A 17,486-nucleotide genomic window follows, 5' to 3' on the forward strand; every position below is an offset into this window, starting at 1 on the left:
CGTCGCTTAGCCCACAACTTGGCGCGGGTGTACGGGTGATGTAGCGTCTACTAGTACGATGAACACAAGTTTTACATGAAGGGCTCCCCCTCCCAAAATGCTCTCACAACCATCAGGCCGAAACCTGAGTTCTATTCATCCAGGATAAGGAAACAGGAACGATGCGCGGTCAGTCGGATAAATCCCCCAATGCATCCTCAGGAGCACCGCCCGAACTGCTGCTGGCGTCGCTGGCCTCGCAATCGCCCTTTGCGCCGCCATCGGCGGCGTCAGGGCCGTTCACCACGCCGCCCTCATCAGCAGCCACGATCACGCCGTCGTTATCTGAGGCGAAGGCCCTGGCGAGAGCATCCACATTGTCTTCCACCCAGTGCACCAGGTCGTCCCGGACGGCCTGGGGGACTGGGGTGATGGCGGTGTCGAAGTCGAAGTGAGGATCCATGTTCCAGAGATGGATGAAGACACGAGAAAAGGCGCGCCCAAGGAGGGCGCGACTCCTCTCCTCCACCAACCTGTCGGCTCTGACCGACCGCGCCTCCAGCTGTGTCACCACATCGGTGAAGAACTGAAGGTTACCGGCATAGTTAATTGCGTGCAGCTTGCTAACGACCGCCTCGCAGATGTTACCCAAGGCTGGGTTGGCTCTCTCCCGGAGCATGGTGAGCATGGGGCCGTGCTCGTGCTCCAGGAGCCGCCGCTGGCGTATCTCGTCCGCATTCTGGCGCGCGACGGCCTCAACCTCGTCCACCCGTTGGCGAAGGAGGAGCACCTCGGCATGGGAGGTGGTTAACTCCCCCTGTGCCACCTCGAGGGCAGCCCGAAAAGCATCGGCCCTCCGCGTTGCTTCCTCCAGCTTGACCCTCAAGGCAGCAGTCCTACCTTCAGCCTCGGCCCGGATCAACCCCAGCCTATCCTCGAGCTCGCGCTCAAGGTTCAAGCATGCCGTTGCCACCTGACGTCCGACCACCTCCAGAACACGAGCTTCCCGCGCGGCAACGTCATCCTCCGCCTGCGTCACCAAGCGCTCCCTTGTCTCCAGGCGTTCATACTCGCGTGCGCGTTTGGCGGCTTCTAGCGTCAGCGCCTCCTCACGCTTCTGGAGCTCTGCCGGGTCGCCTGAAGCCACCTTCATCGACGCCAAGGCCGTCTCGCGCAGCTCCACTTGCTCTTCCAGTGAGTGGCACCGGGCCAGGAGTTCCCATGCCCGCTCCTCCGCCGCCTCTCGCCGCATGTCAGCTTCCCGGGCCTCCTCGACGGCTCAGGAACAGACTTCCCGAGAGGCCGCCAGCGACGCCTTGGCCCCCTCATTGTCAAGATCGCGCTGGTGGCGCGCAAGGGCGACAACGCCCTCCAGCTCGCGCCTCTCTGCAGCCAGGCGCAGGCCCTCGGCCTCCAGGCGCGCGTCTTCATCAGCAAGCTCTTCACCGAGCAGGCTCACCGCGTCAGCCGCCCTTTGAAGAAACCCTTGGCAAAGAGCGTGACGCTCTCGGGCGCGCTCGAGTATGTCTTCCACACCGTCATCCGCCCCAAGCGGGCGCCGGGAGCCACGAATCAGCGCTCCCCCTCCGGACAGGGGGCTGGGGGCTGGCACCCTCACGACGGCCGGGCACGCCTTGCCAGAAGCCCGGCCCGCAGCCAGCCCATCGCCAAAAGAATGGCGCAGGGAATACCTCAACCAACCACGGTCCACGACCAGACGAGAAGCCCACGGCAGGCTGGCTATGCCACGAGAAGGCTCACGAAGGAAGGTCGCGAGGCGCGCAGGGCCGCGGTGCGCCTCAGGGTGGTCCGCCTCTCCGACTGACCTCACCACAAGGGCTCTGCTGCTCGGAGCGCTCGAGGACGATGGAGAGGGCAGCAACAAGGGGGATGGCTCCTCAGTCATCTCCGTGAGCTCAGCAGGAAGGGCCCTACGGAGCAAGAATCAGTAAAAGCAGCAGAAGGACCAGGAGCTAGAAAAGGAGGAGGCTTACTCATCGATGGTGAAGTACTTCCTATGCTTCAGCAGGCAACAAGGGTAGTCGTCACCCAGGGCCCCCCTTCTCTTCCGGAGGGCCTCAAAGTCCACGTGGAAGCAACCCAAGAGTTAAGCGTAGGGGTCAACCTGCGACGAGGAAGAAGTGTCAAGGCGACCCGCGTCAGGGGCGTCTTCCTGTGGCGCGTTGTCGGTCGCCTCATCAAGAAGAGTAGCTGGGGCCTCAGGGGCCTCAGCCGCGGGCAGCTGCACTCGCCGCCCTCAGCCACAGCAGCACGGGCCTCAGGAGCTGCTCCCTCATGTGTGCTGCCCGGCGCTGTCACCCCGGTGGGGGCCTTCCCGGCCCCTGGCGGATCATGCCTCCCTACTCCGCCACTTGAGGAAGAGTCGCCTTGGCCAACTGAAAGGGCGGCCACCACCACTGGATTCTCGCGAGGCCCCTGGAGGCCGGTGGGGCGCGGTCCCCATTCGTCAAAGACGGGCATCTGATTCACAAAGTCTCTCCTGCTCGAACAGAGGTACAGCAAGGCCCCCCCTTGCTGGATGCTGCTAGGGTTGGGGTCCCCAGTCAAGACCAAGAGCACCTTCCTCAATGCTTCAGGCGTCAGGTCCTCTTCCTGGAGCCTCATACGATCCTCACGCCCGTTGAAGGCCCACATGCAGCGAGAGTGGCGCTGGAGAGGGGCAACACGGCGTAGCAGGAACTCCTTCACCACCTTGGGCGCCGTCACGCCAAGCGACCTCAAGAACGCGAAGCGGCGCCAAACGAAGATGAGCAGGGGACTCATGAGCGTCTCCTGGCCCCAGCCTGAATTGGGGACAGCAGGCGAAGTCGGCTTCGACAGCAGGGGGTTGGGCACCCCTATGTCCACATACAGCCACCGCTCGCGGAACCCAGGCGCGGGCGGAGGAAGGACAAAGTCGATCCCTGAGGCCGCTGTCTCAGGTGCAACAATGAAGCTCACGCACCCAGAGCATTGGGCGGGGTCGACAAGGCGTAGAGAGAAGAAGTGGCGCAGCAAGGCGACCGAAGGGAGGATGCCTACCATGGCCTCGCAAACGAAGGCGAAGACCGCAAGAAGAGTAATGGATTCAGGACCCAGATGCATCATGTGGATCTGATAGTGGGAGAGCACGGCGTTGAAGAAATCAGAAAAGGGGGGAACCAGTCCCGCCCACAGGGCGACGACGAAATATTGGACCTCGGTGACTATCCTGTCGATGGAGAAGCAAGACGTGGGCCAGACCGTCGTCCTCCTACATTCATTGAAGATGGTGTCCAGAGCCGAGCTGACCTTGCCCAAGCCCTCTCGATTGAGTATGATCGACCGATCGACGGCGGAGGCCGCCGCCGACGGCGAGCGAGGCGGGGGCATGGGTGTCTTCCCTCTTCCCTTACTTCGTCGGAGCCATGGCAATGGAAGGGGGAGGAAAGGTTCGAGATTGGCTTGGAAGCGAAAGCTGGAGTTCGAGAGGAGGAAGGACAGAGGGCGCTCGAGCAACGGAAAGGGGAGCGGCTGTGTACGACTACAAGTCCGCCTAGCCTGACACCAAATAAGGAGGCGTGGGGGAACAGTGCTGCCCACGTCCAATCAACCGACACGCGGCGCTCAAGGCCGCGGGCTGTTAGGGCCTGCGGCGCTTCGCACTTGCCCTTTTGCCTCTCTGCTCGGCCAAGTCCGGGCACGCCTTGGGCCCGGGGGCTACTGTCGGCGTTCTGGGAACGGGGGTCCCCAGACTTGCCTGCCTGCGGCTTGCGGCGTGGCTCAAAGGGGGGCCCAGCACGGCCCATCTTCATCAACATGAGCTCAAGACCCTCGCGAGGGGCCAAGCCTCGCGGGGCGGACGACAAGGAGCTTCCTCAGGTGCGGCCACATCAGGCTCGCTCACAAGGAGGCGGAGAGATCAAGGCGGGGTACCTCGCGAGGTGCCCATGATGCAAGCCATGATGTCACATCCCTAGTCTGGTATGCTCGAGGCTAGCTAGTAACTTGTGCATCATGTTTAAATTCCATTTAAATTTGAAATGAGGATTTGTGAACCCTCAGAATCATTTTGGAAATGACCCAAATAAAAAATTGTTCCAAAAAGGGTCCAAGAAAATGCTCATGTTGTTCTTTGAAAATATTGGGCAGAGATAAAAATCAAACCAATATTTTTAAGAGCCCATAAGTATTTATTTTGGGCATTTGGAATTAATGCAGTAATTATTTGCTTTGGATATATATTGTTATATATATAAAATATTGTCCAAAAATTATGCCATTTATAAAGGAGCTCTGGAATAATATAACTAGCTTCTATAAAAATTGGCATAAGAAAATAAAATGATTTAGTATTTTTACTAAATTAGAACAAATGTCAGAAAAATAGAATAGAAAACAAAAAGGGGAAAAAACCTTACCTGGACCTACCTGCGGCCCAGCTCCTGTGCTGGCCCGGCACCGCGCAGCCCAGCAGCCCGGCCCAGCCCGCCTCCTCCTCTGTCGTCTTCTCCCCCTCGCCAAGCAGGTGCGTGCCCGCGCCACAGTCGGCCGCGGCCACGCGCACGGCCACCTCTTGCTTCTCCCTCTCGTCGCCCTGGACGCCTTGGAACGACGCCACGCACGCCCCGCACTTCTCCTCTCCTCTCCCTCGCATTCGCTCTCTCTTCCTCCCCCCCTCGTTCTCTCCCGAAATCGAACGCCGCCGCCGCCGACAAGCACCACCGCCGCCACCGCCTCCCCCTCGCTCTCTCTCTGTGTCTGCAAGTTCCGCGCCGCCGTCTGCTACCTCCCCGTCGAGCCACGTGACGCGGGAAGCCCTGGAGCGCCGCCATCGCCATCGTCTTCGCCTCCGGCCGCCGCAGATCGCCATCGCTGCGTCGTCATCTCCAACGCGTCCACGGCCACATCGAGCAACCCTGCAGGTCCGCTGTGAGCCCCGCCGTCGAACCCCCCTCTCCCCTGCTCTTCCGGCGCCCTCTAGCCCCTCTGCCGCCGAAGCCGTGCCCCGGCCGCCGCCCCGAGCTCCGCTCCGATGAGCTCCGGCCACCCCAGCTCTCCCTACCTGCTCTGCTGGCTGCGCGAGAGCCCGGGCTACGCCCCGGTGCCCTTAGTCGCCGCCCCCGTGGACTGTAAGACGGACGCCGCCGCGTCCAGAGGTCGCCGGCGTTAACCTCGCCGGCCTGACGTGTGGGCCGACTTGCGAGGTGATTAGCTTAGTGCTAATCACCGCCTAGTTAACCACTGACACTAACCAATGGGCCCCGGTCCCCTAATCCTTTTAGTTAAGCAAATAACCCCCCTGTTAACTAACTGTGACACTGACGTGTGGACCCCACACGTCAGGTTTGACCCTGGTCAACCCCGGTTGACCTTCTGACGTCGTGCTAACGTCATGCTGAAGCAATTATATATTTTCTGGAATTAAAATAAATCAGGAAATTCCAGAAAATGTTCAAAACTTCAAAAAATCATAGAAATTCAACCGTAACTCAGATTGAAATAATTTATATATGAAAAATTATCAGAAAAATGCAATCTTTCCATCTGTACTAGTTTCATGCATGAAAAACCAACTTATACATGCTGTATAAGTGAAAACATGTAAATGGAATATATAAGAGCTTAACTTGGAGTTGCATTTGAACCTTTGGTTCAAATGGACTTCATTCAAATTGAATACTAGTTGCATTAGCTCAAACAGCATCACATCTACATGCCATGTTCATGCATCATATTGTTGCATATGATTGTGTATTGATTGCCGGCACAGTTCCTTCTCGATAGGTCCTGCTCCGGAGACGTTCCAGAGTACCTGTCTGTGAAGCAGTGCCTCCCTTATTGATCTACCAGGCAAGCAAACACCCTTGTTCATTCCGATACACTCCTACTCTCTCGCTCCTGCTCTCAGTTATTGCATTAGGACAACAACGATTCATCTGCTACTTTGTGCTGTGGTAGTTGAACCCATTCCTTTGCATGACCTGTCATTGCCACAGTAAATAGTTGAAACCCACTAGCATGTGCAGGAGTTGATTGAAGCCACTGTTGTGTTCCAACCATGCTATGCCTGCTATTGCTTAGAGTTGTGTCAGGTCTGATTCATTGGGAATGAATTGGAGTGTTACGATATGTTCTGATGCTGAGAGTGAAGTGTGTGAACACGATTTGGTAAAGGTAGCGGTGAGAGGCCATGTAGGAGTACATGGTGGGTTGTCTCACTGGAACCGTCCTTAAGCACTGAGTTCTGTGTATGTTGTCCAATGACTAGCTACTACCACACATTGGAATGCTTAAGTGCCCCTCTCGACTTATTAACCAACTTGATCTCTGTCCAGGAGTCGCAACTAGTTTCTGGTGTTTGTAGGTAGGCTATTTTTCTACCAAGTGGCACCCGGCAGGGTGGGCTTGGGACAGACTAGGCACACGTGGCCTGGTGTACCGAGTGGCACCCGGATGGTGGGCTCGGGAACCCTGCACACATCGTTTGGGGCCGTGAGCGAAACCCCGGCCGGATCTCCTTGCGGATGGAACCCGAATAGGCGATAAACCTGGGCTAGAGTCTTGTGTGGTTAGTCAGGTCGTGGCCGACACCCTTGCCAGGCTTCCGCTTGAAGGTTGCCGAGATACATGACGTGTACATGGCGGTAAGTGGCGAGAGCGTGTGTGAAGAAGTACACCCCTGCAGGGTTAACATGATCTATTCGAATAGCCGGGTCCGCGGTTATGGACTTCTTGGATGCTTACATGGTACATAGACAACTTGAAGTGGATACTCTAAAATGCTCAAGACAAGTGTGAGTGCTATGGATGGCCTTCTCGTAGGGAGACGGGGATGAATCCATAGTAGTGTATTGTGTGGTGATTAGTGGACTCGTGTGCGTCATATCACCTCAAGAGTTTCTGGTAGTCGTAGAACAGGATAGCCACAGAGTCAAAGCTGGCTTGCTGCAACTAAACCCCACATTACCCTCTTGATACAAATGCATGTATGGTAGGATCTGATGTAAGTCTTGATGAGTACCTTTGTACTCATGTTGCTTTATTTATGTTTTTGCAGCGGAGACTTCGGTCTTACTAGTGTTCTCGTGGACTTCGACGAGTAGCTTGTACCTCAGCTACGATCTTGATCGGATGTTGTAGATAGTCAGGCTCTTCAGCCTTTTTCATTTGTAGATGTCTGTACCCAGACATGTAATGCTTCCGCTTGTTGCTTGTATGCTCTGTATGATGGGTCTTGTGACCCCTGTTTGCAATAAATGCTATGATGGCTCTTTGAGCCTTATCTATATGAGTTGTTGAGTTATGCTGTGATGCCATGTTGTACAGCACATACTTGCATGTTATGCGTACGTGTAATGTGTATTGCTATGTGTGGGATCTGACTATCTAGTTGTTTATCCTTAGTAGCCTCTCTTATCGGGAAATGTCTCCTAGTGCTTCCACTGAGCCCTGGTAGCTTGCTACTGCTCCGGATCACTTAGGCTGGCCGGCATGTGTCCTTCTTCGTTCCTGTGTCTGTCCCTTCGGGGAAATGTCACGCGATGAATAACCGGAGTCCTGTTAGCCCGCTACAGCCCGGTTCACCGGAGTCCTGTTAGCCCAGTGCTACAGCCTGGATTCACTCGCTGATGACCGACACGTTCGATGCTGGGTCATGGATGCCTGTCCCTGTAAGTTAGTGCCACTTTGGGTTTACGACTAGCATTGTCAGCCCGGACTCCTTATCATATGGTTGCTGGCGACACTATCATATACGTGTGCCAAAAGGCGCAAACGGTTCCGGGCATGGTAAGGCGACACCCGTGGGAATACCGTGCGTGAGGCCGCAAAGTGATATGAGGTGTTACATGCTAGATCGATGTGGCATTGAGTCGGGGTCGTGACAGCTTTTGGTATCAGAGCCTGACTTCCTGTAGGATTACCAAGCCAAACTGGTCGAAGTTGAGTCTAGAAATTCTTTAGTTATGTAAGGGAATTGATTGTAGGAAGGAACGTAAGGCTCTTTTTACTCCTTATACCTCATGGCCTTCTGATCTGAGTCGTCCTATCTTTCCTACGGGGTTAAGAAACTAGGCTTTCTCTTCCTTCTATCAGGATCACGTGTTACTACTCCGTAGTTCCATAGGATTGGTTGATCAGAGTCATACCCCAGTTTCAAGTACTTCCGGTGTAGTTTGCTTAGTACTATCTCAGAACCTTGAGTGATGATGATGAGTATGTTACTACCCCATTTTAGCAGGATGTCTCATTCTAAGCATTTTACTGCCGTTATGCTGCCGGAATTGCCCTAGGAATTTGAGAGATACTATTTTCCTTGTCCTACATTCTATAGCCTATAGATGATGCTGATTCCGTCCTTGGTTTCGTTTCTCAGGATGTCATCAGCTAAGCAAAGTTCTGTTGCCCGTAGCCAGAACCACGGAGATGGTAGGGATGAGGATCCTCCCGACCAGTCTTCGTTGGCAGAGTTCATGTTAGAGATGGAGAGAAACAAGCGGGAGTCTAACCGCTTGTTGGCACGTATCGAGGAGAACACCGCACATCAGTTCAAAGGGTCTGCAACCATTCATGACTTTATTCGCTTGCACCCACCTACCTTTCATCATTCTATCGAGCCACTCGATGCAGATGACTGGCTCCGTAGCATCACTCATAAGTTGCGTTCCGCGAACGTAGCTGAAGATGACAAGGTCACCTATGCCACATACCACCTGGAAGGTCCTGCTAGTCTTTGGTGGCAGAACTATGAGGCTATGCTTCCAGCTGGCCAGATTCCTACCTGGAGAGATTTCACTGATGCTTTTCGCGAGCATCACATTCCTGAAGCCCTCATCGATCGCAAGAGAGAAGAGTTCTGTAGTTTCACCCAGAGTAAGATGGCTGTTGATGCTTACAGTAGAGAGTTTGAGAACTGAGCCTGCTATGCCACAGAAGAAGTGTCCACAGACGCCAAGAAGCATGCTAGGTTCCGGAAGGGTCTCAACCCCAAGTTGCGTCATGATCTCCACCTACATCATTATGATACATTCCAAGCTCTTGTGAACAAGGCCATCAAGAGACAGCTCAGCTCACTTACGAGGAGTCTCGTAAGCACACCCGTGATTTGGGATCTTCCTCCGGTTCTGGTTCTCAGAAGCGCCGGATTTGGGTTCCAAACTCCGCTCTTCCTTCCGGATATGCACCGAGGCCATCCTATGTGGTGCCTTCCCCAGCTCAGTCGTATGTTCCACCCAGGCCTACTGGTAGACCGCTTGTCAGTGCGGGTCCACGTCCAACCTCAGGGACTTGCTTCACATGCGGGAAGCCAGGACACTATGCACGTGACTGCTCTCAGACTAGTTATGCTCCACCCCAGCCCGAGAAGACTGTTGGTTGTGTTAAGCCATCAAGCAAGACGATCAGTGCCAAGCCAGCCCCCACTGAACGTGGACGTGTGCATCACGTCTCAGCTAAAGACGCTCATGATGATCCGGATGTCGTTCTTGGTACACTCCTTGTCAATTGTCATCCAGCATCGGTTCTGTTCGATACTGGAGCATCTCACTCCTTCATTTCTGAAGGCTATGCTCGTTTGCACGACATGTCATTTTGTGATATGCCAACTCCGCTTGAAATCCAAACCCCAGGGTCTAGATGGCAGACCACCAGAATCAGCCATGGTAATGAAATCCTTGTTGATAGACTTGTATTACATGCATCACTTGTAGCCCTCAAGTCCTCAGATATTAACATCATCTTGGGTATGGACTGGATGACAGCTCATCATGCCAAGATTGATTGTTACACCAGGTCTGTTCAGCTTACACACCCATCTGGCAAGATAGTCACTGTCTCCACTAGAGTTGCAAAGCGTCAGCTCTATTCTCTTAATGCCAGCCCTCTTCCCAGACCTTGAAGATATCCGGTAGTCCGTGACTTTCCGGATGTCTTTCCAGAGGAACTGCCAGGTGTTCCACCTGACAGAGATGTAGAGTTCGTCATAGATCTTATCCCAGGAACAGCTCCAATCTCCAGGAGACCTTACAAGATGGCACCCTTAGAACTAGCCGAGCTTAAGAAACAACTTGATGAGTCCTTGCAAAAGGGTTTCATCCGTCCTAGTTCTTCTCCTTGGGCTTGCCCCGTCCTCTTCGTCAAGAAGAAGGATGGTACGGACCGGATGGTTGTAGATTATCGTCCCGTTAATTTGGTCACGATAAAGAACAAGTATCCGCTCCCCAGGATCAACGACCTGTATGATCAGCTCGCTGGATCCTCAGTCTTCTCCAAGATGGATTTGAGGTTAGGCTACCACCAAATCAAGATCAGAAACGGGGACATCCCTAAAACGGCTTTGTCACTCGTTATGGCCAGTACGAGTACACCGTCATGTCTTTCGGTCTAACCAACGCTCCAGCCACTTTCTCCCGCTTGATGAACTCGATCTTCATGGAGTACTTAGATAAGTTCGTCGTGGTTTACCTCGATGATATTCTTATTTACTCGAAGAACGAGGAAGAGCATGCCGAACATCTTAGACTTGTGTTAGAAAAACTCAGAGAGCACCGCCTTTATGCCAAGTTCTCCAAGTGTGAATTTTGGTTGCCAGAAGTGACCTACCTAGGCCACGTAATCTCTGGTAAGGGCATTGCTGTCAATCCCGAGAGAGTTAAGGCCGTTCTCGATTGGACTCCACCTGAAACCGTTAAACAAGTTAGGAGTTTCCTTGGTCTAGCCAGCTATTGTCGCCGCTTTGTTGAAAACTTCTCCAAAGTAGCTAAACCTCTCACGGAACTTCTCAAGAAAGATAAAAAGTTTGAGTGGTCCCACAGTGTGAGTACAGTTTTCAGGAACTGAAAAGGCGCCTGACTTCTTCTCCCATACTTGTGCCACCGGATTTCACAAAGGACTTTGTTATCTACTGCGACGCCTCACGACAGGGACTAGGTTGCATTCTTATGCAGGATCGTCATGTGATTGCCTATGCATCTCGACAGTTGCATCCACATGAGGATAATTATCCTACACATGATCTAGAGCTTGCAGCCGTAGTCTATGCACTCAAGACCTGGCGACATTACCTTCTTGGTAAACGATTGCGAGATCTACACCGATCACCAGAGTCTCAAGTATATCTTCACACAACCAGATTTGAACCTTAGGCAAAGACGTTGGTTGGAGTTAATCACAGATTATGATCTAGGGATTACCTACACCCCAGGCAAAGCCAATGTCATGGCTGATGCGTTAAGCCGTAAATCCTATTGCAACAATCTCATGTTGCAGCAAGGCCAACCACTTCTCCATGAGGAATTCTGTAAGCTTAACCTTCACATTGCTCCTCACGGATTCCTTTCTACCTTGGTGGCGAAACCTACCCTCGAGGATCAGATCATTACTGACCAGAAGTTTGATAGGGGTGTTATCCGCATCAAGAGAAACATTAAGAAGGGAGTTGGTGGATGTTTCTCTATGGACGATCGAGGTGTTGTCTTCTTTGAGAATCGTTTGGTGGTTCCCAAGAATCAACATCTGCGACAACTGATTCTTAAGGAGGCGCATGAATCTCCTCTCACGATTCATCCCGGTAGTACTAAGATGTATCAGGACCTACGCCAGAGGTTCTGGTGGACTAGGATGAAGAGAGAAATTGCTCAGTTCATTGCCAACTGTGACGTTTGTCGTCGCGTTAAGGCAGAGCATCAAAGACCTGCTGGCACCCTTCAGCCTTTAGCTATTCCGGAGTGGAAATGGGATAAAGTTGGTATGGATTTCATCACCGGTTTTCCCAGGACCAAGAAAGGGAATAATGCTATCTTCGTAGTCATTGATCGTCTTTCCAAAGTGGCTCACTTCCTTCCTGTTCGAGAGAGTATCACTGCTAGTCAGCTCGCTGACTTATACATTTCTCGAATAGTGTCACTTCATGGTGTTCCACTAGAGATCAATTCAGACCGTGGTAGTCTTTTCACTTCTCATTTCTGGGAGAGTTTCCAAACTGCCATGGGAACCCATCTTTCCTTCAGTACCGCTTTCCACCCTCAGTCGAGTGGTCAGGTGGAAAGGGTCAACCAAATTCTCGAAGACATGCTTAGAGCTTGCGTTATCTCATTTGGTATGGATTGGGAGAAATGTCTTCCTTTCGCCGAGTTTGCTTATAACAATAGCTATCAATCCAGCCTCAAGAAAGCTCCTTTTGAGGTTCTCTATGGACGAAGATGTCGAACACCTTTGAACTGGTCAGAAACCGGTGAAAGACAATTCTTTGGACCGGACATGATCCAGGAGGCAGAAGAGCAAGTTCGCATCATTCGTGAGAATTTGAAAACAGCCCAGTCTCGTCAGAAGAGTCAGTATGATCGCCATCATAAGGATATGACTTATGAAATTGGCGACAAAGCTTACCTTCGGGTCACTCCTTTGAAGGGTACCCATCGCTTCGGTATCAAGGGCAAGTTGGCTCCTCGTTACATTGGTCCTTTTCGCATTCTCGCTAAACGAGGAGAGGTTGCCTACCAGTTGGAACTACCCCCACATCTTTCTCGAGTTCATGATGTCTTCCACGTCTCTCAACTCAGGCGTTGCTTCTCGGATCCTATCCGCGAGTGGACCACGAAACGCTTGATCTCCAAGATAACCTCACATATCGAGAGTACCCGGTTCGCATTCTTGATCAAGCAGAGCGTGTCACTCGACGTCAGAACATCAAGTTTCTCAAGGTTCAGTGGTCTCATCATTCCGAGAGAGAAGCTACTTGGGAGCGAGAAGATCGTCTTCGACTGGAGTACCCCGCTTTCTTTCCGTCGACCCCTGAATCTCGGGACGAGATTCTTTCAAGTGGGGGCGAGTTGTCACATCCCTAGTTCTGGTATGCTCTAGACTAGCTAGTCATTGTGCATCATGTTTAAATTCCATTTAAATTTGAAATGAGGATTTGTGAAACCCTCAGAATCATTTTGGAAATGACCCAAATAAAAATTGCTCCAAAAAGGTCCAAGAAAATGCTCATGTTGCTCCCTGAAAATATTGGACAGAGATAAAAATCAAACCAATATTTTTAGGAGCTCATAAGTATTTATTTTGGGCATTTGGAATTAATGCAGTAATTATTTGCTTTGGATATATATTGTTATATATATATATAATATTGTCCAAAAATTATGCCATTTATAAAGGAGCTCTGGAATAATATAACTAGCTTCTATAAAAATTGGCATAAGAAAATAAAATGATTTAGTATTTTTATTAAATCAAAACAAATGTCAGAAAAATAGAATAGAAAACAAAAAGGGGAAAAACCTTACCTGGACCTACCTGCGGCCCAGCTCCTGTGCTGGCCCGGCACCGCGCAGCCCAGCAGCCCGGCCCAGCCCGCCTCCTCCTCTGTCGTCTTCTCCCCCTCGCCAAGCAGGTGCGTGCCCGCGCCACAGCCGGCCGCGGCCACGTGCACGGCCACCTCTTGCTTCTCCCTCTCGTCGCCCTGGACGCCTTGGAACGACGCCACGCACGCCCCGCACTTCTCCTCTCCTCTCCCTCGCATTCGCTCTCTCTTCCTCCCCCCTCGTTCTCTCCCGAAATCGAACGCCGTCGCCGCCGACAAGCACCACCGCGGCCACCGCCTCCCCCTTGCTCTCTCTCTGTGTCTGCAAGTTCCGCGCCGCCGTCTGCTACCTCCCCATCGAGCCACGTGACGCGGGAAGCCCTGGAGTGCCGCCATCGCCATCGTCTTCGCCTCCGGCCGCCGCAGATCGCCATCGCTGCGTCGTCATCTCCAACGCGTCCCCGGCCACATCGAGCAACCCTGCAGGTCCGCTGTGAGCCCCGCCGTCGAACCCCCCTCTCCCCTGCTCTTCCGGCGCCCTCTAGCCCCTCTGCCGCCGAAGCCGTGCCCCGGCCGCCGCCCCGAGCTCCGCTCCGGTGAGCTCCGGCCACCCCAGCTCTCCCTACCTGCTCTGCTGGCTGCGCGAGAGCCCGGGCTACGCCCCGGTGCCCTTAGTCGCCGCCCCCGTGGACTGTAAGACGGACACCGCCGCGTCCAGAGGTCGCCGGCGTTAACCTCGCGCGGCCTGACGTGTGGGCCGACTTGCGAGGTGATTAGCTTAGTGCTAATCACCGCCTAGTTAACCACTGACACTAACCAGTGGGCCCCGGTCCCCTAATCCTTTTAGTTAAGCAAATAACCCCCCTGTTAACTAACTGTGACACTGACGTGTGGACCCCACACGTCAGGTTTGACCCTGGTCAACCCCGGTTGACCTTCTGACGTCGTGCTAACGTCATGCTGAGCAATTATATATTTTCTGGAATTAAAATAAATCAGGAAATTCCAGAAAATGTTCAAAACTTCAAAAAATCATAGAAATTCAACCGTAGCTCAGATTGAAATAATTTATATATGAAAAATTATCAGAAAAATGCAATCTTTCCATCTGTACTAGTTTCATGCATGACAAACCAACTTATACATGCTGTATAAGTGAAAACATGTAAATGGCATATATAAGAGCTTAATTTGGAGTTGCATTTGAACCTTTGGTTCAAATGGACTTCATTCAATTGAATACTAGTTGCATTAGCTCAAACAGCATCACATCTACATGCCATGTTCATGCATCATATTGTTGCATATGATTGTGTATTGATTGCCGGCACCGTTCCTTCTCGATAGGTCCTGCTCCGGAGACGTTCCAGAGTACCTGTCTGTGAAGCAGTGCCTCCCTTATTGATCTACCAGGCAAGCAAACCCCCTTGTTCATTCCGATACAATCCTACTCTCTCGCTCCTGCTCTCAGTTATTGCATTAGGACAACAACGATTCATCTGCTACTTTGTGCTGCGGTAGTTGAACCCATTCCTTTGCATGACCTGTCATTGCCACAGTAAATAGTTGAAACCCACTAGCATGTGTAGGAGTTGATTGAAGCCATTGTTGTGTTCCTACCATGCTATGCCTGCTATTGCTTAGAGTTGTGTCAGGTCTGATTCATTTGGAATGAATTGGAGTGCAGTCCTATGTTCTAATGCTGAGAGTGAAGTGTGTGAACACGATTTGGTAAAGGTAGCGGTGAGAGGCCATGTAGGAGTACATGGTGGGTTGTCTCACTGGAACCGTCCTTAAGCACTGAGTTCTGTGTATGTTGTCCAATGACTCGATACTACCACACATTGGATGCTTAAGTGCCCCTCTCGACTTATTAACCAACTTGATCTCTGTCCAGGAGTCGCAACTAGTTTCTGGTGTTTGTAGGTAGTGCTATTTTTCTACCAAGTGGTACCCGGCAGGGTGGGCTTGGGACAGACTAGGCACACGTGGCCTGGTGTACCGAGTGGCACCCGGATGGTGGGCTCGGGAACCCTGCACACATCGTTTGGGGCCGTGAGCGAAACCCCGGCCGGATCTCCTTGCGGATGGAACCCGAATAGGCGATAAACCTGGGCTAGAGTCTTGTGTGGTTAGTCAGGTCGTGGCCGACACCCTCGCCAGGCTTCCGCTTGAAGGTTGCCGAGATACATGACGTGTACATGGCGGTAAGTGGCGAGAGCGTGTGTGAAGAAGTACACCCCTGCAGGGTTAACATGATCTATTCGAATAGCCGGGTCCGCGGTTATGGACTTCTTGGATGCTTACATGGTACATAGACAACTTGAAGTGGATACTCTAAAATGCTCAAGACAAGTGTGAGTGCTATGGATGGCCTTCTCGTAGGGAGACGGGGATGAATCCATAGTAGTGTATTGTGTGGTGATTAGTGGACTCGTGTGCGTCATATCACCTCAAGAAGTTCTGGTAGTCGTAGAACAGGATAGCCACAGAGTCAAAGCTGGCTTGCTGCAACTAAACCCCACATTACCCTCTTGATACAAATGCATGTATGGTAGGATCTGATGTAAGTCTTGCTGAGTACCTTTGTACTCATGTTGCTTTATTTATGTTTTTGCAGCGGAGACTTCGGTCTTACTAGTGTTCTCGTGGACTTCGACGAGTAGCTTGTACCTCAGCTACGATCTTGATCGGATGTTGTAGATAGTCAGGCTCTTCAGCCTTTTTCATTTGTAGATGTCTGTACCCAGACATGTAATGCTTCCGCTTGTTGCTTGTATGCTCTGTATGATGGGTCCTGTGACCCCTGTTTGCAATAAATGCTATGATGGCTCTTTGAGCCTTATCTATATGAGTTGTTGAGTTATGCTGTGATGCCATGTTGTACAGCACATACTTGCATGTTATGTGTATGTGTAATGTGTATTGCTATGTGTGGGATCTGACTATCTAGTTGTTTATCCTTAGTAGCCTCTCTTACCGGGAAATGTCTCCTAGTGCTTCCACTGAGCCCTGGTAGCTTGCTACTGCTCCGGATCACTTAGGCTGGCCGGCATGTGTCCTTCTTCGTTCATGTGTCTGTCCCTTCGGGGAAATGTCACGCGATGAACACCAGAGTCCTGCTAGCCCGCTACAGCCCGGTTCATCGGAGTCCTGTTAGCCCAGTGCTACAGCCTGGATTCACTCGCTGATGACCGACACGTTCGATGCTGGGTCATGGATGCCTGTCCCTGTAAGTTAGTGCCACTTTGGGTTTATGACTAGCCATGTCAGCCCGGACTCCTTGTCATATGGATGCTGGCGACACTATCATATACGTGTGCCAAAAGGCGCAAACGGTCCCGGGCATGGTAAGGCGATACCCGTGGGAATACCGTGCGTGAGGCCGCAAAGTGATATGAGGTGTTACATGCTAGATCGATGTGGCATTGAGTCGGGGTCCTGACACATGACGACCAAGGGCGCCAGGCAGGCGCCAGCCCTCGCAGTGTCCTCCTTTCCTCTTTGGTGCAAAGGGAGCAAGCGCAGGCGAGAGGATCAAGCAAAGGCATCCATTTCGGTGCAACAAGACCAAGACCAGCCCAACGGCAAGAAGGAGGTCATCGTGGAGCCCAAGCCGGCGTCACCACCAGAGCCTTTGACAGGCGAGGACCAACTTTAGTCAGGACAAGTGTACCAGATGTTCCCCTTCAAAATGGCCAATTGTTGGCGCCCTTCCCGCTCAATATTTGGTAGAGGCCTAGGGCCTTTGCTAATAAATAGGACTAGCCACCACAAGGTAGGGGGACGGGATCCTCACCAAGCAACCAGTAGAGAGAGCGACTGAACTCCCCCTAGTAGTTCATCGCACCAGTCAAGAACATACCCTTGCGAGGCTTTTCTTCCTTGTATTGTTCATCATTAGCCCAAGAGGCAATCCACCACACCACACACTAGAGTAGGGTATTACACCACAATGGTGGCCTGAACCAGTATAAACTCTGTGCCTCTCATCTTGTGCTTTTCATAGCTTAGATCCTAGCATGGCGGTGGGGTGCAGGTAGATAGTGGGCGTGATCTCCGCGTGCACCCCAGTGTTCGAACCTCAAGGGTCTGCCGGAACCCGAAATCCGACAGTCTTATACACAATTTCTAGTGGGGAAGTAAACAAGGCAAGCGGAGAGCGACATGGGTATCATGGAGGAAAATGTGTAAACCGAACAACATGGGAGGTCTGGGCTTTCAC

Source organism: Triticum aestivum, chromosome 7B (genome assembly GCF_018294505.1).
Source record: "Triticum aestivum cultivar Chinese Spring chromosome 7B, IWGSC CS RefSeq v2.1, whole genome shotgun sequence".
Taxonomy (NCBI): domain Eukaryota; kingdom Viridiplantae; phylum Streptophyta; class Magnoliopsida; order Poales; family Poaceae; genus Triticum; species Triticum aestivum.